Genomic DNA, 25,311 nt, shown 5'->3' with positions numbered 1-25,311 from the left:
CTTTTAATATTCCATCATATGTATGTGCCATATCTTCTTGACACATTTATCTATGGACATATACTTAGGTTGTTTCCATGCCTTGGCTATCGTGAATAATGTCGCACAGAACATGTACCCAAACCATTCTACATTTATTTCTCTTCAGAAAAACAAGCTTAATGCATGGAATTCAGAAAATTTGGAAAATTAAATAGCACAAGGTAAAAGAATCAGAGATTCTCAGCAATTATATTTGGTACATAGTACTAGTAATATCTAGAAGCCTTAAGTAAATGTATAAGTAATTTTTTTTGACTTTGGTACTATGTTCAGAGGGGACTCTCTAACCCTCAAAGAATAAAGAACTTAACTGTTTTTTCTAATATTTAAGCAATTTCCCAAGAACCATTTAATTATTTCATAAATAATAATAATACCTGTTTCACAAAATAAGCAATTTTATAGATTATAGATCTACTTATGATTTTATTATTCTCTTCCATTGGCCTATTTTTGTGTCATCCATTTTTAAACAATGTGACACCATAAATATGTTCTAATACCTGGGGCAAGATTCCCCTAAAGATTTCTCCTTTTCACCCTCTTTTTGCTCAATTCACATTTATTCTTCTAGATGAAATATGTGAACAAAATTTTTCAATATGCCAGGGGTTCATTTTGAAGACTGACTGGGATTGCATTGCATTTATAAATTGACTTAAGAAATAAATAGGGTCCTCTTAATCCCAGAGTCCCATGTATTAAAGTCTTCATTTATTTTTTTTCTCAAAAAATAAATTTTGCTTTGCTTTATTTCCTTCTAGATACTCCATAGTTTTAAAATTATTCGTATTCAGTATTTCTATTTAATAATTTTATTTGAAATACCTTGAAAGATAACTAACATTGCTCAGCAAGACCCATTGTTGGCTGCACCACAAAACATGTTCATTTCCAGGCGGTGGAGGAAACTTTTCTCCATGGAACTCCAGAACACAGGAAGCTTTCTCCATTTCCTGGAATCCTACAGTCTCTCCTGTATGTTGTGTTTCCTTTTTGCTTCTTAGCATTGCAAACTTGATTTGTATTATATTAACTGCTTACTCTTTAGTGATTATACCAGGAATGACAGGGAGATAGCTATACTTATCAAGTGGAGATTGCAAAATAACTTCAACTATTTGGGGGTCAATTTCTATATTCTTGACACAATGTCACGTTTTGCATGGGTTTTCTTTGTTATTCATCTTAGTTTCCAATCAACTATGATCATCTTTTACGAATTAGAAAACCAGGGGTTTATGCCAGGGATTAAAGGCAGTCTGACTCAAGAGCCCATACAATCAAAATTACACACTTCCCCCCATTCAAAGTAAAGAATTCTGACCCCAAGGTGGATTTTTACCCACACCATCCCTCTACAGCAGTGCTGGGGTATATACTTGCTACAATGGGTGCCTTCATCTCCAATACCTCTTCAATGACTACTCTAGCTCTCTCTACAGGGTTCCAGCTTCTCCTGAACATGTAGATGAGAAGCTTATATAACTAAAATCTAAGGTAATATAGAGGGTAACATCTTTCTGGAGTCAGAAAGATCCCTAACAAGATACTAATTGCATTCCTTATTATTAATTCTTTGATTATGACTATGTCCGACAAGTTCCTAGGTTGCACCTGCGTTGATTTAAACACAGGATTCTCTGCATGTAATCATTCTGATTACTTTCTTTTAATAATGATACTTCTCCCTCTTGCAATGCTTAGGCCTTTTATTTCTTTTTCTTTCTTAATTGCATTGGCTGTATCTCCCAGATAATTTCAAATAATGTTGGTTATTGTGATTTGTTATTACTCAGCCTTAAGAGGAGACTCTGGATATTACATAATTTTATAAGGTAGTGGTTAGAGAGTCAAGATATATTTTTACAAGTTTCAAAAATATCTTCCTAATCTATTTCTTTTAATAGAGATGATTTTTAAATTTTTTCAAATGTCTTTCCAGAAATTGAAGAATTTTTTTCATTTTGCTTTTTACCACTGATTAACTATATTAATAGACTAAATATATTAATAGATTTTCTAATATTGAATCACTTGTCTTCTGTAAAAATGTTTCTTTGTATAGCAAGGATTTTAATTATAATTCTGGATTTCATTTGAGTATTTTAACATTTAATAATATAGGACTGCATCTTTAAGTTAGATAGTCTGTTGTTGTTTTCACTTTTGTGGTATATATAATATGCTAGTTTTCTTAAATAAATTATAAAACATTTAACATAGAACTATTATGTGTATTAATGCTTTGAAATAATCAGCCCACATTTGAAACTTGAGAAAAAATTTAGGAAAAGACAAAAGAAAAAATTTAGAGAAAACTCTTGCCTGAGTTTTTGTGTTTATCCTTCATTTATTTATTTTCTAACAATTGGTGTATTAGACCTATGAATTCTTTCTAAGTCTTGCTTTTGTCTCATCTCAAGAGTTTGCATTTGTAGTGATCTCATTGTCTTTTATTTTCTAAATTTTCAGTAATTACAGACTATTGGGTCTTTGGAATCAGCTATTTCTCCTCAAAATTAGAAAGTATAGATGACATATTGTTAGAATATACACTATTTAATTTTTACATTAATGCCTTTTTATAATAGCAAGAAGTGTAGCAGAAATACCTCAAAATCTGTGACATACACCTTTAAACTCTGATAGTCCTCTGATCTTTTCATTTAGTACCAGAAGAGAGGATATGCAGCCAATAAGCAAATCACCATGGTTTCCAAGATTCTTCCTTGGAGGCGACTTTGAACTGTGCCCAGTGTTGATCTGACATCCCAACAAAACTGCTCATTCTCAGTTCCCAAACCAATCCTCATTTCCTGGAGAGACCTTTTCCATTATTCCCTGTGAGTCTCAGGTTCTCCTAATCCTCCCCCCTCCCCTTGCATCCTGACTATCTCTCTCTCTTTTTTTTTAATGTTTTATTTATTTCTAGGAGAGAGAGAGAGACAGCATGAGCAGGGGAGGGTCAGAGAGAGAGGGAGTCACAGACTGAAACAGGCTCCAGGCTCTGAGCTGGCAGTCAGCACAGAGCCCGACGTGGGGCTTGAACCCACGAACCGCGAGATCATGACCTAAGTGAAAGTCGGACGCTTAACGACTAAGCCACCCAGACGCCCCAACTATCTCTTAAAATAATCTTTTTCCCCTCTAGGGCATAAGATATGTACATACCTATGCACATACATACACATTCACACATACATACATACAATCTAGTACTCCATCTGCCTAGTGAGACACCACATCTCCAAGGTATTAACTGACACTTGCTTCTTACTGGGCTCTCAGTAAGTATTTATTGTCTGATTTCTGGAGGACAGAGATCTTGCCATCTCTTGTATCATTTCCCTCCATGCAGTTCTGGATGCAGATCGCATGTCCAATAAACCCCACATTTCAAAAAAAGTACATTGAATTGATTAGTTTTCCATTTTCCAGTGACTTCAGTCTATTCCGGCCATCTTTAGAAACTGAATTTTTATCTTCCCTTCTCTAGAATCTACAACTCAACAGCAGGAAGTAACCCTTAAACGTTATTTGACCTCAGCCTCTGATAATAAATGTTGATGATAATTTAGACATATATAAAAATTTTTAGTATAATTCCAAAAATAATCGATTTTCCTTATTCCTTGAATTCCTCTTAATTGTCACAAATATCTCTCTAAAACAAAGAAGTTCTTTCTTATATCAAAGTGTATTCCAGCTTGTCACAATGTCAGGATTTTGGTCTTTGTTTTCTCCCTGGGTATTTGTAGCTATTCCTGCTATAATTACTTCCCAGCCAATGTTTTGTCTGTCTGACAGGGAGACAGATAGAAAGACAGACAGTATGCCCACCTTTAAACTCAAGGAAATCCCTCTTTTCCTTTGGAAGGTTGGAGGCAGATCCAGCAAACAATTCTTTGCAAAGGCCAAGGGATCAAAGACAGAAACTGCATCAAAAAATTGTCTCTTGAAGCCACATCATCTTTCCCCCGAAACTTGCAAAGGCCAAGTAGACAATTGCCTACATGGCAGGGAGAATTTCTGACAGAGTTTCTTACCTCCAATTCTCTTTCCTCCACAGGTCAAATTCAAGCCTCACCATTTTGTCCAAGGCACTGATTTATAGCTCTGAAGACTTCTGTCATAGCATGCCCATAATAACTGTGTGAGCCATGGTTAGTTCCTAATATCTGAGCTTGGGCTAGCAAAGTTCTGAGTGCATGATACTTAGGATGGGTACGTTTTGAAGGAGAAGAGGCAGCAGAAGTATCTGGAGCTCAGGATGCTCTACTTTTTTGTAGGACAGAATGTCTTCCTGGGTGAGATGTATGCCATCATGAAGTATAAGGAAATCAATTTCCTTATAGAACAAGGGGGTACACTCAAGATAAGAAAATGCCCAAAGTTGAGACCAGGCCTCAGATCAGTCAGAATACAAGGAAGAATGTCTTAACTGTAAGGGCAAAACCCTATAATTGGGACAGCTGTCTACCTGTGTATTAAGACATTTCATAAGTTGATGCCTTCCCAGTACCCGGAGGCCTATGTCTAGTCATGGTTCTGTCCTGGAGAATCTCACATTGGCTTCAAAAAAGAACAGGATGCTCTCTGAGGTTCCTTCTGACCCAATTATTCTAGAACGACTGTGTCCAGGGTGGCCCAGACTACAGGGTAAGAAAGCATCCATTTCTCTATCTCACTCACTGAAACAGAGACTCCCAATGGAATCTTTCAGAGTATGAAGTGGCTGTTCACCCATTGCCTTCCTACCATTCATTTCCCCATGTCCTTTCTCAATAGCCCACAATTTCCATTAATTTCCTTAGGATTCTGCTGAATCCAGGTCCATCGCCAGCTCCAGGTGTGGAATGTATGACTCTGGCTGAGATAATTAGGATATTCCATTGCCCTAACCAGTGTGACTGTTTCAATGACTAGAAGTGACCTTGGCTGGACCAAGCAGGGGATGATAGAAGAAAGCTGCCTTTGGAGCTGTTGGCCATTAAGTCATCTTGTGATCAGGAAACAAAGATAAATCTATAGAAGGCAGGGGCCAAACCCTAGTGATGTGTTTGTACCTTCAGATACATCTGTGTTGAGTCTGCCCAACCGCTGGACATTTGTTGGCCAAGAAATTAATTTGTGAATTCCTTTCTTTATATAAGCCAGGTTGAGTTGGGTTTCTCTTACTTGCAGCTGCATTGCTCTCACTGAGGAGCATTTATCTGATTTCATGGCTCCTGAGTCATCAAATGATTACTGGATATTCATTCCAGGGTGTGACCAGGAGCTTCCTCGAGAAACAGGAACAGACAGACCTGGGGTGTGAGCTCTCCCTGGCGGTGGCAAGAACCATGCTCCTCACCAAGAGATTCCTCCTCTGGGTGGGAGGGGGCCTTAGAGATGCAAGCCCAGCATCCCAGGGACCAACCTTGCACCCCTCCCACTGTCTCATCTGGCCACCAGCAACCCTGTCATTTCCCTGCCACTGGGCTGGCTCAGACAAAGCTCTAGTTGAAGAGATTACAGACAGATGCTCTGGCACAAATCAGAGACCCCGTGGAAGGAAAGCAGTCAGGTTTTCTCTTAAGCGACAGCCATCATTTTCGGCAGGCAGGGTAATTACAGGTTTGCCCTTCCACAGTGCAAGCTATCTGAAGGTAAAACAATGGTGAGCAGCATGCGCCTGCCTCAAAGGATGGAGGGGAGAGAAGAGAACAGAAGGACTCAATCTCTTTTAATTTATTTTAATAAAGCATGGGTTTTCCAAAAGGCCAAAGGGCCTCATTTGCCACAACGTGGTTGGGATCCGCCAACAGCTTCCCTAAACCCCTCTTTGCTCATAATTCAATCAGAGCTGCATATGGAAGCACTCAGCTGGCGTCTTCATGGTTTTGATTTTTTTTTTTTTTTTTTTTGGCCCTTTCTGAATCCTTCCTGTGTCACTGCCTCAGCTAGAGAGGGAGGCCTCCTCCTCCTGACAAGCAAGCTTCCTCGTTCTCTCTTTCCTCCACACCCTGGAGCTTCTGTGAGGCTCCCCTTCTCCCTGAGGCCCTTGAGGATGTTCAGAAATGGTGGGACCTCGGTATTTTCCTTTATTTTGGCTGTGATCACCTGATGCCCCAGCTGAGCCATCAGTCCCAAGACGGTGGCACCCTGGTGGCATTCTCTTCTCCTGAGGCTCAAGGGGTCATCGTAGCAGAGGGTGATCAAGCAGGGGGGAGTGAGCAGCCTCGCTGAAGGATTTCTAAGGAAGATATGCTCTCGGAGTGACCAAAAAAGGAAAAGTGCAGTCTGGAACAATGACCACCCTCCCCAGCCAGTGATAAACCCATTCTGTGCTCTGAACATGCCCAGCACCCCAGGGAGCTGAGGCCCACCCCCTGCCCCTTACCCCCTGACATCACTCTGGACAGCTGCAACTTTCTTTGAGAGAGGTTTTCTCAGCTTTCATCTCAAGTGGCCTCCAAATCACACAGCCCAGAAAAACAAACACCACCTTATTGGTTTGTCCTAAAGAGCAGAAATAGCAAGAATTTCACAAAAGCCTCAGGGAGGAGATTTTGGCTCATTTGTAGGAAATGGATGGGTTAATTTTTCTACCTGGGGCTGTGGAAAATGAGTTCCCAAGGAAACAAATCTCTATTGTCACATGGACGCAAAGTCCTTTGCCTTCTTCCCCCCATCAACAGAGAACAAGGGCAGCTTGTCCCTCCCTCTCTCCTGGTGGAACTTTCCTTATGACTTCTTACTGCTCTCAGGCAACTGCAGTGAGAGGGGGAATCACCAGGGAAGCAGCCCCCACCCCCACCCTAGGACACGCCTGGTCTTTGGGCTGCTAAGCACATTCTGTGGGGAGGAGGACAGGGGTCTTTTCTGCATCCTAACTCCAGTAGCAGGGCCTGGGATCTCCCTCTCTGTTACCCCACATGGACCTCTACTTGTCTGGAGTTGATAATATCAGCAACTGATGGCCTTTGTGAAGACCTCTCTTCCTTCCAGTGCTTTCATCTATGAAATGCTGTGCAGCGTTCTGGTGCCTGGCAGGGGTGGAGTATATATTGGATTTGGGGAAAGAGTTGCCCACCTCCAGGATTTCATCCCGTCCTCACTAACCTGTCATGCCAGCCCTCCTTTCAGATCCTCCTTTCTTACCCCATCTCCCCTGAACTGATGTGAAGGACTTTCTCTAGAAAGGTTTTGAGCCAGATATACCCCCACCAGGCCGCCATGCATACGTCTCTCCTTTCACGTACCCCGGACCCCTCTCCTGGTCTCAGCTGAGAGGTCTAGCTCTGAGCATCTCAGACACCCCGCTTGTTTCTCATTGTCTCTGTATGACAGGAAGAACCACCATGAGCCATTCAAAATGGACCCATTTTGAAGAATCAAATGGAAAAATGGTCAAAGTGGGGCTCACCTCATAACCTAGTGTTTGATAACCCTCTTGACATGAAGGGATTAATTCATGAAGTGATGTCGGATAGGCCTTTCTGAGGCTCCCAAAGACCTAGAGTGGATCCTATGTAAAAGCAATAGGGCATCACAGAGAGCCTGGGGGCGAGAGACGTCAGACACTCTAAATTCATCTATTCCAGGCACTTCTTCCTTTATGCTTAAGCACACTGTGCTACAGAGGAAATTGAATCCATACGCACTGATTCTTTTAAACCTCCAGCAGCCGCATGTTGTTTTCTGGACCTGTTTAATTGTCCATGAAACCTCAGAGTCATCTGTAACATGGAGGGCACCCATGGAGAACCCCATCACCAACCATCGTTGCCGCAGACCACACCCTGCCAGAGTCAGCCACCTCCCTTGGCATCGTGGGTGGGCAGGCAGATGAGGCTGGGCCAGGACATACTGTTAGCATTGCCAGCTGGTCCTGCTGACAACTGGTTCAGAATGGGAAGGGCCATCACAGACTCCTCTTACTTCTTCCAGACTTTGTTTCTGAAAGCAACATTGCTACAAATGCCTAGACCAAGAGCTTGCAGACCTGGTGTTACCCCAGCTGTAAGATCTTAGGCAAACCACCCAAATGTCCCTAATCTCAACTTTTCCTTCCTCCAATAGGGCTACTGGTACATGCTTTATCCATTCCAGTGGAAGCTGAGATGAGCATCATGAAAGAGAGAAGACACACTTCCATGATATTTATGAGGATAGAAGCCCAAGTAGTGCCCTACCTCTCTACTCCCTAAATCCTACTGGTTGACAGAACAGTTCTTGCTGTTGGGCACCGGAACAGGATGACTCCCAGTTTCATGGATACTCAGCAATGTTCTCAAGACCTATGTCCCATGAAATATCCAGGTTGTTCCCAAACCCAGACATTCACTCCCTGACCTTTCACCCCAGCATGGTGTCTGTCTGCCAGTGTGCACAAGCTAACTTCCACCTTGGAGATGGCTCATACTCCAGAGGTGCTTGCAATGACATATCTGCCCCATCAGCTCAGGTGTCCACCCTCCCTCGCTGCTGCACCCCATGCTGTGGCCCAGTGCTCTTCCCCCCTAGAGGAAGGCATGAAGAGTCCAACTGAGGCTTTGAGATCAACTGACTCTTGGGCTTTAATGGAAGTAGGTGTCCGGTCCAGTCCTGGAGGTCCCTCTGGGCCAGCCCTGGGGCTATAGGCAGTTGTTCCCAGCCAGTCTACATGTTCCCTGCTCTGAGCTAGGTCTTTATTGTAAGGGACACATAGGACACAAATGCAACCCCCTAATAACAGAAACACATATTGAAGCTAAAACCAATGGGCTTAACCAAACAGATGGGGTAGGAGCATCCGATATGGTTTGATTTGGGACTGAAATAAAGCCATTGGTTGTGACTCCCTTAATAAGCATTTGATTGTGACAAGATGCCTCTAGTTGCTTCTACCTCTGTGTGCCCTGGTTCACATCTCACAGGAAGAGCACCTTCTCTCCTAGAAGCCCCGACACAAAGCTCATTGGTCCAGTTGAGTCTAGTGGCCATCCTGAATCAATCACTCTGTCCTAGGGGGAGCGCACTGAAGTGATTGGCTGTGACCTAAGTCAAGTGCTCTGTGTCTTGGTGAGGCCAACCTGAGGGAGAAGATCAAATCCTTTTGTTAAGGTGGGCTGAAAGTGAAAGAGGGGGAGTTATCCAAAGGATATTAAAATGTGGCCACTAAAAGTCTAGTAAATGCAACCCATGCTTCCAGAAAACCCAATACCCACCTGAGGCACAAGCGAGCTAACATGGGAGTTGGCAAACCCTTTCTGCAAAGGGCCAGATAGTTAATATCTTAGGCTCTCCCACCCATAGGGTCCCTGCTGAAGTTAGTCAGCTTCTGCCCTGTAGTGCAAAATCAGTCAGGCAATAGGTAAACAAGCAAGTATGGCTGTGTTCCAACAAAACTTTATTTGGGGGTGCTGAAATTTGAATTCCATATAATTCTCACATGCCACAAAATATTATTCTCCTGTTGACTTTTTCAACCATTGCAAAATTTGGAAGTCATTCTTTGCACATTGGCCACATGAGAACAGTCAGCAGGCTGGAGGTGGCTGGGGGGTGGAGACGGTTCGCTGATCCTTGCTCCTAAAAGAAGGCTGGGAGGAGGTGGGAGGCAAGGACCAGGGTTTTTTCTGCTGTCAATGGGTGCACAGTCCGGGGGCAATTATTTGTCCTGGGAACACGAATAAGAAAGAGCTTGAAGAAATCATTGGGACAAAGTGAAATTCTCAGTTTGGTTAGCGATTTACCTATATCTTCTCCCATACTAATTTACAGAAAGAAGTCTATTAATCATCCCTGGTGCAGAAAGGAAATCACATTCTCAGCACAAACATAAATTATCAGCCTAAAACTCAAATTCCTTCAGAGGGATGGGGCAAGCTAAAAGTTTTGAATAGCTCAAATAGAACAAATGGCTGAGAGGAGATAATGCATCTTTTGAAATACAAACCTGAAAAGATGTTATGCTCAATTACACTGACAAAAGATTTGGGATCCAGCAATATCCTCCGTGGAATTCGGCAGCTAAACAGGAATGCTAAATCATAGACTCTAACTTAAGCAAGAGTAATCTAGCATAAGCCACATTACACGCGCATCCTCTGGGAGTCTGAATTGGCTCTGATGTTTACAAAATGCCTTTCTGCATCTCTATAAGGAGGTGGACCTGCCTGCTAAGACCCCTGTGTCTTCAAGCTGCTGAGCTCCCAAACTGAGCGCTGGGGTACTTGGAAAGAGATGGGGGTTGAAGGAGGTCATGCCAAGGGCTCAGTGTTAAGTCAGAGAGAGGAGCTTCAGTTCTAAGCAGGCAATGCTGGGGAAAGAGGACCCTGGGAAAGAAAAGTGAGGAGGAGGAGGAGGAGGAGGAGGAGGAAGAAAGAGAACTGGTGCAGTGGCTGAAGTCTACCATGTCACATGAACACAGGTGAGGAGAACTGTGTTGCATGGTTCAGGCCACCCTGCCTCCTGAGACCCAGAAGAGGACTTCACAGACCCTGAGAGATCTCTAACGGTCTCTCGCCAGCCAGTGCACCTGAGTCCTCAAAGGGGCAGAAGCTACCTCCTTTGCACTGCCTTATTCTGCAGCATAGCTGGTCCATGGTAGGTATTTGCTTAATACCCAAGCAGCAATGTCCTGATAAGGTGTGTGTGTTCATTAGGCCATAAAAGATGGAAAAAGGAGGCTGAAACCTGGAGTCCTGCCACCTCCAAGTGTTTCTGGAAGGCAGTCTGAGATCGTATGTGACTTTTTTGGCCGCTGTCATGACAAGTGTAAAAGGCTGATCCTTGAAATGTGTACCTCAGGGATCCAGAGAGGGAGAGAGATGAGCTGGGGGAAACAAGAGGAACACAAAATTCTAGAGAATCAGAGGTACAGGACTGCTCTGTGGTGCAAAACCAGGACTTACAGATGCAAGCCAGGGGGAAGCCGACTCCAGCAGCAAGTAAGATGTTCAAGAAGCTCGACGCTCCGCAGTGCCAGGGGCTGCCATATGGTGACTTAACGCCCTGTCACTGAAGCTCATTGTGCCTTAGTAAGGAAAACCGTCCCCAAGAAAAATCACCTGAGAGATAGATAAAAATTAAAGGTCTAAGTTATGTCCAACTTCAACCATTTTGCACCCAGCCCACTCTGAGATCTGAACTCAGTGAGAAACGGAGCCAGGGGACAGAGAAGTGCTCATGGCTGCATGAGTGGGGTTGAAGAGACTTGACTTTCAACTAAAACTGGACTTGCTCATTCTTCTGGCAGCCACAGGCCCAGACTTGGGGCCCCGTGTGGGAAATCTGGGCATCCTGGGCAAATAGATATGCCACCAGCCACAAACCCTGTGATGACCTGAGCATGGGGCCCATGAGCCCATGGACAGTTTCTTCCTGCTTCTGGAAGTCGGGTTGGGCCATGCCTGGGTGTGCTCTCCACAAGGTTGCAGGAATGGAGAAATATCTGGGCTTCAGAGAAGTCTCTCCATGCCCCACAGGAAGGTGAGGAGGGCAGGCTGGGTCCAATAGATACAACAGGACCTTTGTGGAGATCACAGGAAGCCAGATCTGGCCCTCCAGAGAGTCCACGGTCCCTGGGGCTTGCAGAGAAGATGCTAGTCCCTCGGTGCTGGTACACAGGACACATGACAGACAGCTTTTTAGCCATCTGCTGAGGAAATACCAGGGTAAATTAAAACGAGAGTGGATTTGTGACTTCTGTCTTTTCCAAGAAGATAGTGTTGGCAGGTTTATGAGAAAACCATTCCCAAACACCTTGAATTTATATGGCATGCTTATTTCAAAAGCTCTTCCACATCTGTTAGCTCTTTGAAGCCCCTGGAGGCAGGTAGGGCAGGAAGGAGATCTGGGTGGGAGACGGAGCCACAGAGAGGTTGAGCGACTTGCCAAGGCCACGTGGCTCCCTGAGGAGAGGCTGAAGCAGCACACAGCACCCTGACCCTCTACACGGGCTCACAGGGCGTCTCCTTCTTCCAGAGCTCTGGCTGAGGGCGTTATGTCACAAGGCTGGAAGCAGTGACTTCTTCAAACCTGGGCGGTCAAGAGTCCATAGGCCCCGAGAACGCTGCCTTCTCATGCGCACACAGCCCTGCACCCATGTGCCCTGGGAATTAGCCAGGGTTTAGAGGTAAAGGAATAATGGCTCCTCAAACAGAAACAAACAGAGGCTGATTGACAAGGAGGCCCCTCATAATCAGTGCTGCAGTAAACTATACTAATTACAGTGTCAATTGGTAACATTATAAAGGTTGAAGCTACATAATGAAAAAAGAGCATACACACAGGCAGCACGAGTTCAGCAAATGTAATTACAGGGTGACATTATTGGCAAATAGTATTTTATGAGGTATTAAGAGGGATGTGGCATAAACACATTCCAAAACTTACAAGCGCCTCGGGGGTGGAAGAACCGGGAAGTGGCCAAAGACTCACCCCAGCCACTGCAATTTGGTGAGTTGAGCTCTTTGGGGAAACCCCTGAGGCCTTCCTGGTAGCCCCCCCCCCACACTCCCTGCCCAAGAAGATGTTTGCAGGTGAGGATCACTTCTCACATGTTCCAATCCCTTGGAGGCTAAGAATGTCCTGGTTCCTGGCCTACCCCAACCTCTTGAGTCCTCAAATCCTAAGATATTGGACTGTCCAAGCCAGAAGGTACCACAGACTCCATTTAGCTCCACAGCCACCCTACGGTGGGTGTGACAGGAGAAGGAAGCACCCATTCATTGTAGCAATATGTATCGATGTCTAATAGTTCTCATGGAGCCCCATGCCAGACATGGTTCTAGCTCTGACCTAAGTCTCTGTTGTCACTGGGATCACTATGTCACTGGGATTCTATGCAAGACGAAAGAGAATCCATCAAGCACATCACTGAGTCCATCCAAGATTCAGGATGACACCAGGTGTTAGGAAGAAAACCAAATGGGGTGATGGGGTCATGGGAGCTGGAGGTAGAAAGACAGGCTGGACATAGGAACAGGCTTCTGAAGGGTCTGGGCCAACCAGCATTTAGGGAAGATGGGAAGAGAAACTTTCAGCTCTAAGAGTTTGTGGAGCTATTTCATTTTGGAGGTTGAAGGAACATCAGAGATCATGTAATTCAAAGTCCTTAGGAGCTGGAGAAGCTTGTGATCCAGGAGTATGACCTCCGGTTCTGGCTGTCTCTTGCTGTAGAGCAAACCACTCCAGGCTGATCAGAAACATATTATTGTCCTTCCCTTGTGTGCATTGACTAGATGGTCCTTGTGTAGCTACAGCCAGATGGTGGCTGGGCTTGGAGTCATCCAAAGGCTTCTTTACTCACACCACTGGTCCGGACCAGTATGACTAGTAGAGCTGGGAGCTATCTGTCCTCTCTCTACAGGTCGTGGGTTCCCTCCCTGCAGGGCCAAGTCAGGATATGTAGACTTTTTCCATGGGGGCCAGGAAAAGGACCAGGCCAGGGCCACAAGATTCTCAGGACCTGGCAATGGAAGGCCAGAACATCCTTTCCAACACAATTGCTCAAGAAAATGACTAAGGCACTCCTAGGTTCAGGGGAAGAGAACTTATACTCCATTTTTGTCTTGTTTTGTTTTAATGTTTATTTATTTTTGAGAGATCATGTGCAAGAGTGAGAGGGGGAGAGAGGATCTGAAGTGGGCTTTTCAGACAATACAGAGCCCAATGTGGGGCTTGAACTCATGAACCGTGAGATCACAACCTGCGCTAAAATCAGACGCTTAACCAACCGAGCCTCCCAGGTGCCCCAGGACTACAGCTTTTAATGGGAAGAATAACAAAGAAATTGTAGCCACCTTTAATCTACCATACTCCCTCTGTGCAAAAATCACGACTTCTATTAAGGGTCTGCTTAGCCTCCTCACGACTGAGCAACTGTCATTCACACTTAGATTGTCTGCATTTTCTTCCAATTCATCAAAGACTTAGTCCATGTTTATTGAGGGCTTACCGTGTAAAACACGTGTTACTCATGGCACCACATGCCACCCACCACACACAATGAACAGTGTACAGTGTCTTCCCTACAGGAGTTTACAGCCCAGATAAGGTGCCACACACTTCCCTCTGGAACTATTTTGAAGTGAAATTTGCCACCGAGACTCTGTATATAAAATAGGTCAAGGCAGGACTATTCTGGGTAAGGTGAGAGCCTCAGGGCGCCTCTGCAGAAGCCCACACTCAGGGAATCACAGTGTACACGGAGATAGAGCAAGCCGACTAAGGAGTGAGATGTCCCTTCTCCACATGAGAAGCTTTCCTGATGAGAATCCACGAACCCAGACCAATGGGAGAGCTAATATATTAGTGAGATTTTTAAAATTGTATAGCTATATCAAATTGGCTTAAACAACAACAACAAAACAAACAAGCAAACAAAATTCCCAGAAAATACAAGGGCAAAAAAGGTCCTAGTTATAGCTTGTTTCCAATAGGGCTAGACCCAGGAGTTCACACTGGGTCATGTACCAGTGAACATGTGATATACCAATTAACACAGGGTCGGAACGCTCCCATCTTCATCTGTTCTAGCTTCACTCTCAGGAGCACTTTCTCTATGTCCTTGGGAGGACAAGGTGGTCACAGCAGTTCCAGGCTTCCTTCTACAGAGCTTAAGCTGTTTCCAGAAAATCCGGCTCTGGTGGGCCCCATGGGGGTCCCATGTTCAAACGATTAGTGGACATTCTGCTCTGACTGTCAGAGTTGAAGGAGTCATTCAACCGTCCGAGGCACCGAGCTGGTGAGGTATCTTGTCCTAAGTGTGAAGGACAGAGAATTAGGTTCTCTCACCCAAAGAAAGCAGCCTGGAGGCTGGGCAGACAAAAATACCAACACAGAAAGGAAGGTAAAGCAAAGAACCAAAAGATGGGAAGACTGAGGGCTGGGTCTGGAAAAGTTGTCCATGCCTTGTCTCTCCCTCCAAGATGACAGGACTGGTGGGCTACCTAGGTCTCGACCACTAGTATATGAACTTCTCTTACAAGTGGTTCCTGTGTCCCTAGGAGGAGGTTCGAGGTAAGAAGTCAGGTCCTCACTTTGGTCCCCAGTGCCAGCTCCACCCTCAGCTCTGTGCCTGTCACCCAGGCCTTGAGCACCAAGATGACCTCTGAGCCTGGAGAACACCCAGAAATGTCCCCAGGAGACTTCCAGTGCTGCTTTGGCCTGAAATAAAGCCAAGGAAAAGGAAACACAGCTGCCATGCAGGATTATGAGACATTGCCATTAAGTTTAATGCCTTCGTAACAAAGAATGCCACATTTATTATCACAAATAAATCCACGGATTTAACACCCATCAGGCTTTAGACTTTATTTTTCCATATAAAATAAATATGGCTAGAGTATAAGATTATGACTGCACCATTATTTTCTAAAACTATTTAATTTAAGCACAGTCTAACTGCCCCAGGCTGTAAACCTGGACACCGAGAGGGACCACCCCGCTCCTGGAGGAGAGTCCGCCCCACTGAGTGCGGCCACCAACAAGGTGGGTTTTCCTGCCCAACCGCTGGGTTTCATCACTGTTTAATGAATTGTTGCACACTTTATAGGATAAACAATAAATTGCACATGATTTATCATATTACCCAATAAATCATGTGACAAATCATTAGGCAGAGTGATAAAATCAAGTGTTTTAGAAATAAGTTAATCTATGATGCCAATGTGTAAACTAAACAGTTGCTTAAAAACCCTATTTACTAATCATTTTTACATAAAGAAAGATTAATGATTATGTAGATTAAATGTGTACTTATTCCTATAAACATCAGACAGCCGTGTGCCCTACTGGCCTTCCTGGTCTAGCAAAGGGCCCCCGAAAGCCTCCCTTCCTCTGTGCAATCCCATCTGCTTCCTTCTCCCTGGATTTGCTTTGCCTGGGAAAGGAGGCTGGTGAAGCAAGGGCAAGAGAAAGAAGTGGTTAATGAGGAGCATGTCACCGGAGGGGTCCGGTGGAGAGGTTGTTCTCGCTGTAAATTCTGTAATACACTAATTAACACTTTCATTAGGGCTTGGAGACAGGTTCCAATGCTGCTGACTTCTCCAGCCCGCCTTCGACCCAGCGCTCGTTCTCACTTGTGACAACTATGTTTATAGCTTCTCTGCCCATCGAGCTGGCTGGCACATCGAATTACCCTCAAGAGTACATGGGCATCACGTCACATTTGCGTGCCCAATATCATACGTGACGAGCCGTGCCACCGCCAGGGCCTTTAATGCACATCCCGCAGACGGCCAGCCCCCGGAATGCATAGGCAGATATTAAGCTAAATCTTTTTGGAGTCAAGCTTGTTTCACGTCAGTTACACAAACATATTGGTTCCTTTAAAAGAACAAATGCTTTGTGAGTAAGGAAACGACTCCAGGAATGAAACCTGAGAAATCATTCCATGCGTCAACCCAGACCTTCCTTCCAAATGCTCCCTTCTTAGGATTAGGGGACAGACCATTTGGCTTCTAGAATATGAGTTTTGAGCCACGTTCATTATAAACTCTGGATGTTACTAGACAATGTAAAGGGAGAGAAAGGGAGAGCCCTGGTGAGTGTAACTAGGAAGACCATCAGAATATCAGAGAAGAGCCATTTTCCTCTCTTGCATGGGAATGCCACTAATCTTCCCAGATAGTCCCTCTGATTTTGGATTCCTTGAACATTACAAATCAAACCCTGATGCTGATCCTAGCGATGCAGATAGAAGTGAAGCCATCTTAGACATGTTTTAAAACCCACCTTCTCTTTCTCATGAAGTCCATGTTAAATTACATGAATCACCAAGGTTTGGGGACCACCATTTTTTGTGCCCCAGCAAAATGGCATTTTGGTCATTGGCAGATTGGGGAAAGGATGGAAGGTAAGAAAGGAGTCAAGGATTGTACTGTGCTATCATTCTTCAGAAAAACTCTCAAAGATGAAATGGATAAATTTTACTGACAACTTCAGTTTCAGCGAACTACCTGGAAAATATTTCCGCCAAGGCAGAAATCCAAGAAATGAGCTTTTACACGTGGTCTCCAGCCCTTCCCAAGAGGCAGACGTTAGAAGTTCAGGGAAGAACATAACAGAAATCCCATGTCCCTTTATGACCCTGGATACATGGTCTCTCCTTCAGCCTGCCCTCTGCTTGGCCTCAAGCTACAGATTGGAACACAACTCAGAGGAACAGAGCCCAAGATAAAACTAGAAAAAGTTTCAAAGTAAGTCCTTTTCTTAATGCCCAGAAAAGAGAGGAGAAGTGACAACACACTTCCTATTTTGCTTTCTCTTCTTCTTCTCTAGCCTATGTCAAAATCTACTCCAATTCACATTTCGAAATACCAGCTATACTAGGCAGAATATGGTAGGGTGGGGTAGGTTTTCCTTCAGTATTGTAAAATCCCCAAATCGCAGGACCTTAAAATACATTATTATTTCTTGCTCTTGCAATGATGCTACGGGCCCAGGGAATACTTGGAGACAGGCATTTGCCCTGCACTGCTGCAGTGATTCTTTCTGCCTTCGTCAGATGTTTCCTCCATAGCACCATGCACTTTCCCAGTCACTGAGAAGACAGCCGCAGAAGCACGAGCATGAGCTCTTAAAAGCTTTCACCAGAATTGACAGACCATTTCCATGGTCAGAATGAGTCATGCCGTCATTCCTAACTTCAAGGATGAGGAAGCGTAATTCTCCATAGGCCAGAGGTAGAGAAGAAGCAGAAATTGGTGAACATTCATAACGTTGATCACACAGCCGATTTCTGAAAGCACCCTTCTCTGAAAAAACAAAACAGCAGAGGGCCCTATTAGTACAACGGACTTTCCAGTGTCTTGCTTGACTGCTTCCATCCTTAGAGGTATGGTGCATTTGCTCTGTCAGGGATGGTGAGAGGCACATTTGAGAAGTGGTCAACTCTACAAAGAGGCAGTATGCCATAATGGTCAAGAGCATGGATTCCAGAGTCAGACAGCCTGTACTTGAACCCCAGCTCTGATATGTATTACCAGTATGGCCTTGGACAAGTTAATTAACTTCTCTTCTACCTCAATTTGCTAATTGTCAGTTTGGAGCTAATGAGGGTGCCTAACTTGTAGGGTATTTGTGAGGATTAATTACATTAATACGTGTGAAGCCCTTGGCCCTGAGTGAGTGCTGTAGAAAGGTTTTCTATGACTGCAGTGTTTTACGATCTGCAAGGGACCCTCACATCCATTGGCCATTTGGTCATTATAATGTATGTATGTAATAAGCTCACCCCATCTCCTGTATCTTCCCCCACCATCTTGGACAGAAGCTAGAGATGAGAGAAGGATGTTGACTTGCTTAAACACTGGGGAGGGACTTCAGAAATTAATCGGGGGAAATGACTGGCTCTGCATATAAAAATGAGAGGATTTTGAAGAAATGTGGTGGGAACAGTCATACCTGCCCAGGGGCCTATAGGTACCCTACATTTCCCAGCCCCCTTGTAGTTGAGTGAGTTCTATGGGTAGTTAAGTCCAATGCGTTGGGAATAGAAGCAACACAGCCACCTTCAGGGCTTAAGGTTTTTTTGAAGATACCAGGTTCCCCAGGACTCTGCTTTCTCATCTCAAGGACAAGAGAGACACCATGTTGAGAAGGTACAGCTGGAATCCTAAGCTACCCCTAGAGGATAGTTGTGCTGACCACTTAAGATGCAATTGAAAATGTGACAACTTTTATAGAGTTACCTCTCAATGTCTTGGATTTATTTGTTATCACAGAAAACTCAACTAATACAGAGAGATTTTGTTTCTGAAAGAAAAGGGCACCCAGTAGAGAAGATGGTCAAGCCAGATGGAGTGGCTGAAAGTCTCTTAAGAACAAGAATAATTCACAAAATTTTAAGCTGTTTGCATTGCTGTGATGTAAATGTCTTCTATCTCTCCTTCTCCATTTTGATTTCATTCTGTTTTGTGTTTTGTTTTATAACTTTTTGCACAGGAACACCAATTAAAGAAAGAGACTGGGCTCTACATTTAAGTTATCACCAGAAGACAACAGCTACAAGCCACAGCACAGAATCCTGGGGGCAGAAAGTGAAGCTAGCCATACTCAGGATAACATAATACACTCTCTGCAGAAGTCTTAGAGGGGACATTCAGCTTTTCAGAAGTTATTCAAGTCAATATTTGTCAATCTGATTATACCTTAAGAGGTACACTGATCCTAAGCCATGAAAACCTGAGTTAAGATGAACACCATTTAATATCATCTTACGTTTACAGATGACAGAAAAACAAATATACAGAGAGAATAACTTTCCCAAAGTCACACAGAAAAGAGTGTGGTGATCTAGAACTTAAATCTTTTGTGCCTAACCCACTATAAGGCTCTGAGTAGGCCAGTCTCAGTAGAATCAAGGTCAATAACCTCCATGTTGGTAAATTCAAAGGTAAATCCTCAGTCGTTACTGGTTTGACATATCTGCAGCATGTGATATAACTAATTAGTCCCTATTCCTTGGGAAATTTTTCTCAATTTTCAGTTTTCAGTACAAGTATTCTCTTGGTTTTCCTCCTACATCACTGGCTGCAATTTTTGTCTCTTCATTTCCTCAATCCCCAAAGAGAGGTGCTTCAGAGTTCAGCCTGTGAACCTCTTTCCTTAACTCTATATATTCACTCTGTTGATGAGTACATCTAGTTTCATAGCTTTAAATTCCATCCATATGCTGATAAACTCAACAAATTTATAGCTCCAGCCAGGACCTTTTCCTTGAACTCAAGAATCATATATCCAGCGGCTTACCTGGCAAGCCACTTAGGTGCCTAATGGGCATTCACACATTTAATGTGTCCAAAATCGAGCTTCTGGTTTTCTCTTCTCACCCAACCTACCCCCTCCCAGATTTCCATATCTCATCCTTCCTTTTTCATAGCTCCAAAACTTGGAACCATCCCCAACTATCCCCTTTCTTTTACCCCACATCCATCCCATAATCAAACCCTGTTGGCTCTTCAACAGCTCAAAAGGGCAGAGCAGCAGGCATCGTGATCCAAACCATCATTTTTACTCATCTGTGTCCTTGTGTTAGCCTCTTTATTCATCTTCCAGAGTTACCTCCTTCAAGTTTTTGCTCAAATATCACTTTCAACATGAAGCCTCCTTAACCACCAAATTTAAAATTGACCAATCCCCTTTCCACTGACACTCCATAGGCCCCTACCCCCAGCACCTAGAACCTTCTATCATGTTACAGTTTATTTTATTTCTACTCCATCTCCTTCCTCCTAGACTGTGACCCATAGCAGGGATTTTTTTTTCCTTTTAATATATCCTCAGAAGCATACATTAGTACATGGAACAAATAAAACATTCTATAGCTTCCTTTTGAATGAGTGATTATGTGGCCATCAAGCATTCCCCAGCCTGAGCCTGGTACTCTCTACTCTCAACTTCTAGGTATTGTCTGGTTGAATTTCCCCTTATCCTGCCTTTATTTTCCACCCAGGTATTTCAGCCTGATCTTGGGAGACAGGCTGCATGGCTTCTTTGCTCCCCTCCTTGCTTCTCAAATAGTCTTCCTGGCTTCTGTGACAGCAGCAGAGAGAATCACCTCTACTCCTTCATCAGACTCAAGGCCCTGATACTTTTTCTCCACTCACCAGGCTCATGCTCATGCTCTGCTTGTCTGGAACTAAGATTGGAAATGTCATGTTCCAGCAATTTCTTCTCCTTTGCCATGACATTTTTCCTGACTCTTCCAACTCATATTGACTTCCCCCATTTCTGAACTGTTTTAGGGGACAATGGATATAATAATAAGCATTTATACACATCTCTCCTTAAATGTTTGTACCAATGACATTAGGGAAATATTATCATGACCCATTTTACCAATAAGGAAACTGAGGCCCAGAGAAGTTAAGCTACTTATCCAAGTTACAAAGAGTGAAAATTCTAATCCAAGCAGGCTTAAATTTGAGTCTTGTGCCCTTAAATCTGTCCCACCTACTGTGGGAACCAAAGCTAAATTGTTGGTCATTTCTAATTATTTCCTGGAAGTGGAATTCTGGCTCTAAGAATTATGTATGTATGTATGTATGTATGTATGTATGTATGTATGACAAGAACTGTCATACCCTTGATCTATTAGTTTGTGACATCAATGTGGCCTGGCACATGTATGGCTTAGTGGAGACTCTCTGCCAGATTCATCAGATTTGGTGGCCTTGGTGGGGAAATGGGACAATTTGGGAGCTCTTATACAAGAAAGGATTCCCTGGTGGGAAAGCATCCATGGGGAAGCCAAAAATAGCCCCCTGTTGTCTTCCCTTTCTGCTTCTCCCCTGCACATTGATGGAAGCCAGCATGGCACATACATGCTCATTATTATGGGAAAAGAAGAGACAAGTATGCCTGTTCATATTCCAACCAAATGATTTTCTCCTTCTTAAGTGATATTTCATTCTATTTTTATGAGGGCCTCAGACATCTCTGGAAGGAGTCAATACAAATTCATCTATCCACCTCCACTTACTGACCAATGTTTGTTTATTGATGCTTACCTATGTACTCAGCCATGGGGGAATTACAAAGTCTTTCCTTTGTAGGGATTACAAAGAAGCTGATATGAGTGACAAGACAAAGAATAAGATAAGTTACTATATCCAAGCAGTGTGCTTTACAGTTTATACAGCATGATTACATCCATCTCATCTTAACCTCAACATATCTTGGGTATAGACGATGTGCCAGTGAAGAACCTTGTCCAGCATCAGAGAACATATGCAGATGATTCTATTTTCAGACCCAATTTTCAGACTCTAAGTCCAGGGTTCTTCATACCAGTCTACACCAGCCCACCCCATCCTAATGTCCACATAAGTGATAGACAATAGAGGATCTGCCCTTATCTCCTTATTGACCACTTCATGAAGGCCAGCATTCAACCAGAACTGTGCTGCTATTTACCTCTCAGAACTGACACCTTGCCTTGGGTCTCCAACATGGCTGGAATCCCTGGAAGACAGACACAACTCCTTGTACTTCATTTGTGTCCCCAAAGAATACCCAGCAATTCTCTGGAGACTCAACAATGCTTGGGCCCCATTAACACTCTTCCTTAGCTATGGAGTCTTTCTCAGCTGTTTCAGTGCCACAGACCCAGCTCATCTCCAAACCACATATGCAGTAGTGCTCAATAACCACGTGTTGGATGAAGGAATATAGCACAAGTGTGCTGCTGGTGGGCTGCAGTATCTGTCATGACCATTATCTTTATCCACATTTCCTCCCATTTGTGAACTCATCCTTTCTCTTGAGTTTGGGAGATAGGCCAGCCTTCTGAGCAAGAGGATGTTCCAGTATGTTTGTGTCTGTGGACATTGGATGTCTTCCAATGTGGCCAACGGAATGAACCATAGACCCTTCAAACATAACATGTTGCCTCTCTTACTTCAAACTTTTGTGGTAAAATGGAAAATCCTACATGTCCTTGTTGGCCCAGGCCAATCAGCCCTTTCATCCTAAAGCAGTCTTTTTATCCTTGATGTCAACTGTCAACATCTCAGATGGGAGCTTGGGACTTGACCACATGGGATGTCTTTGGTTAGTGACTCCACACAGCGTGGTTCGGTGGGTTTGGTGCAATCTATAAGGAGAGTAAAGAGCCTGCCTCCAATCAAGCAGCCAGCCAGTCCACACCCAAGCCAAGAAGAAAGCTAAAAGAGTCTCCACTCCCACTGCATGTTCTAACCACTAGACTGAGCTCCTGTTGCTTTACAAAAATGATTCGCTTTTAATTAAAATAGGAGCATAAATTATTTTTATCCCTGTATTATTGGGCGGTAAGTAAATTCACAGTAACTCACTGGATTTTTTAAAATCTATTTTAAATATAAACACACTGCCATATTTTCTGTGGGTTTGAAAGCTTATGTTAAGTTTGCAAATAAGTCAACTCCATAAAGATAACATCTTTCCCTAAAAAATGTGTTGCAATCTAATGGCATGCTATGGAAAATTAACATCTTATTAAGAACATACATGAACTGTCCCTCCGTGAAAAGGTCCAGGGTAGACCTGAGCCCTTTACCTGTCCCCGAGGCCAAAACAACTGACAGGGCAACCCTCAAACTGCCCCCCACCCCCGGGGCTGTTTTCTGTGGCCCTCACATGACTGTTATTTTATTTTGAGCCATGCCAAACTTTATTTTTGAACCTACCTTGTTACATGTCTGGCAGGTCCTGTATTCACAGAGTGACCTGAGTCACTTTGGTCTACCCTGAAAAGATGCCATCTCAGACAAGGCTGCACAGACATGTGCCTGGCTGTCTATCTGAGCACCAAGGAACCAAGGAAGCTGCTATAAGGACATTCATAGTCACACCTCCTGTGGCCATAATGCCCAGCCCTCAGTGATGGGGACAGAGCACTGGGGTTTTTATCCATTACATGGAAAATGAGAGCCCAAGGCCTCATAGGACCAGACATCACTTTTAAATGTAATGAGAGAGTTATGGGTGCACAGTGGCCCAGAAGAAACCCCTCTTGCTGTCCTGCCCCCTCTGTATATCCACTTGTCCCTCAAGAGTGGTTTATTTGCGCAACAGACTAACCAAGGGCCACGGCTCTTCCTTGTGTCTCAATGGCAAATGTTTTCAGCACCCTTCCCTGGGTCTGAGCTTTGAGGGAGTCAGCTGATGCCACACCCAAGCACACCTTGACCCTCCTTCTCTCTGGGGCTCCGTGGACCTCCGGTCTCCTGAAATTCTACCAAAATAAAAAGTCCCCTGTAAATACGGAAAGGGAAAAGCTGTCAAAACCTGCATGAGTTGTTTAAATACCATGAATAAGAGCCAGTAACAATAGGCACATCAATGAAGATGTGTTTCCTTCAGACTTGGCCATGTGCCACCCAACGCGAGTCCCCCAGAAAACGCCACTCGGCGAACGAGGGAGCTTGGCTCACCCGCCCCTCTGCAGCACCCCCTCCCCAGCAAAACACTTTTGACAAGCCACTCATCTAGAGCCATTTCCCACAGCGTTCCCTTCATTTGCATTCTCATTAGAATAATGTGATTTTGCGACGTGGGAATGTGTACGTCCTCGCCACTCAGAGAGAACGCTGAACCCCAGATTCTAGACGCCAGCCTGCCTGTTGGGGTACAAGGCAACCGAGAGGCGCTGAGACTCAGCCACACTTAGCGAACAAACGCAAGCAGGGACTTCATGACCGGATGGTCTGATGGGGACCTTTTAATGTCCATCTTCAGAATTGACCCAAACCAGAAAAGGAAGTTTCAAAATGAAAAAAAAATTTAAAAAAGCCTTTGGGGGAACAAAAAAAAGGAGTCCTGGCATCAGAAAAGGGGAAAACAAAGTGATTTCACAGAGAATAGGAAAAGCATGCATTTTGCTTTATTCCACTGCTTTGTTTGCTTGCAGATGCTTGCCCCTGATTTAAAATTTCTACATGCCAGCTTTTAAAAGTGTTATAATGGAATCAATGTCTCTAAGTCATTCCAGGGCACGGCTTACCAAATAATGCTTTTAGCGTGCCCACTGTTCTCTTTCTGTTGCTGTTGTTGCTGTTTTGTTGTTAATGTACATTTACTGAATGATGCCTTGCAAATATTTTTTGGTCACTTAAAAGCCAGGAATAAAGCATGCAAACTGTGTTTTCCCACATCATATGCTGGTTCACGTTTCTTACTTTCATGGGAAGGGTTTCTTCTTCTGTTTCCTGAAGAACTGGAAAAGCTTATGGAGCCAGGAAACTTTCCAAAGCAAATCATCCAGTACTCGCTTAGCTTGTCTCCGCGTCGAATGAGGAAGGGGACGGTATTCGTGATAAAGATCCCTAATAAATGTTTCAGAACAATTTCTTTCAGGACAAAGTCGGCATCGTGGAGGGTAGAGGATTGACAGGGAGCTGGAGGTAGGAAAAAGGGGCAAAATAATGACTTTCGATGATGTTAAAAGGAGCTAAAGTCTGGAGAAGTTCCTTCTGGAGCATACGGTCTAGCCAAACCTTGGGAAGTAGATCCCCTGCATCAGACACATCTAACAGGACAGGAGAACAGGAAAGTGAGCCAAATGTTCCCGGGCAACATGGTCCTACCAGCCTGGGGATGCGTGGTGGCCGTTCCTCGGGCAGAGTAAACGAGGTCACATTCGGGGTCCCGCTCTCTCCTCTCTGATTGCATGCAGGTCTCCCAGCCGCATGGACGAGGAGAAGCCTGAGTGGGAGAAGGGAGGAGGACAGCAGGAACGAGGAAAAGGAAAGAAAACTTGCTCAATCCACAGACTCGTCCCTCTGTCCCATGTCACCTGCCTAAGGACAC

This window comes from Hyaena hyaena, unplaced genomic scaffold (assembly GCF_003009895.1).
Source record: "Hyaena hyaena isolate Hyena2069 unplaced genomic scaffold, ASM300989v1 scaffold_61, whole genome shotgun sequence".
Taxonomy (NCBI): domain Eukaryota; kingdom Metazoa; phylum Chordata; class Mammalia; order Carnivora; family Hyaenidae; genus Hyaena; species Hyaena hyaena.
The sequence above is the reverse complement of the archived record's forward strand: the minus strand, read 5'-3'. Positions refer to the sequence as shown.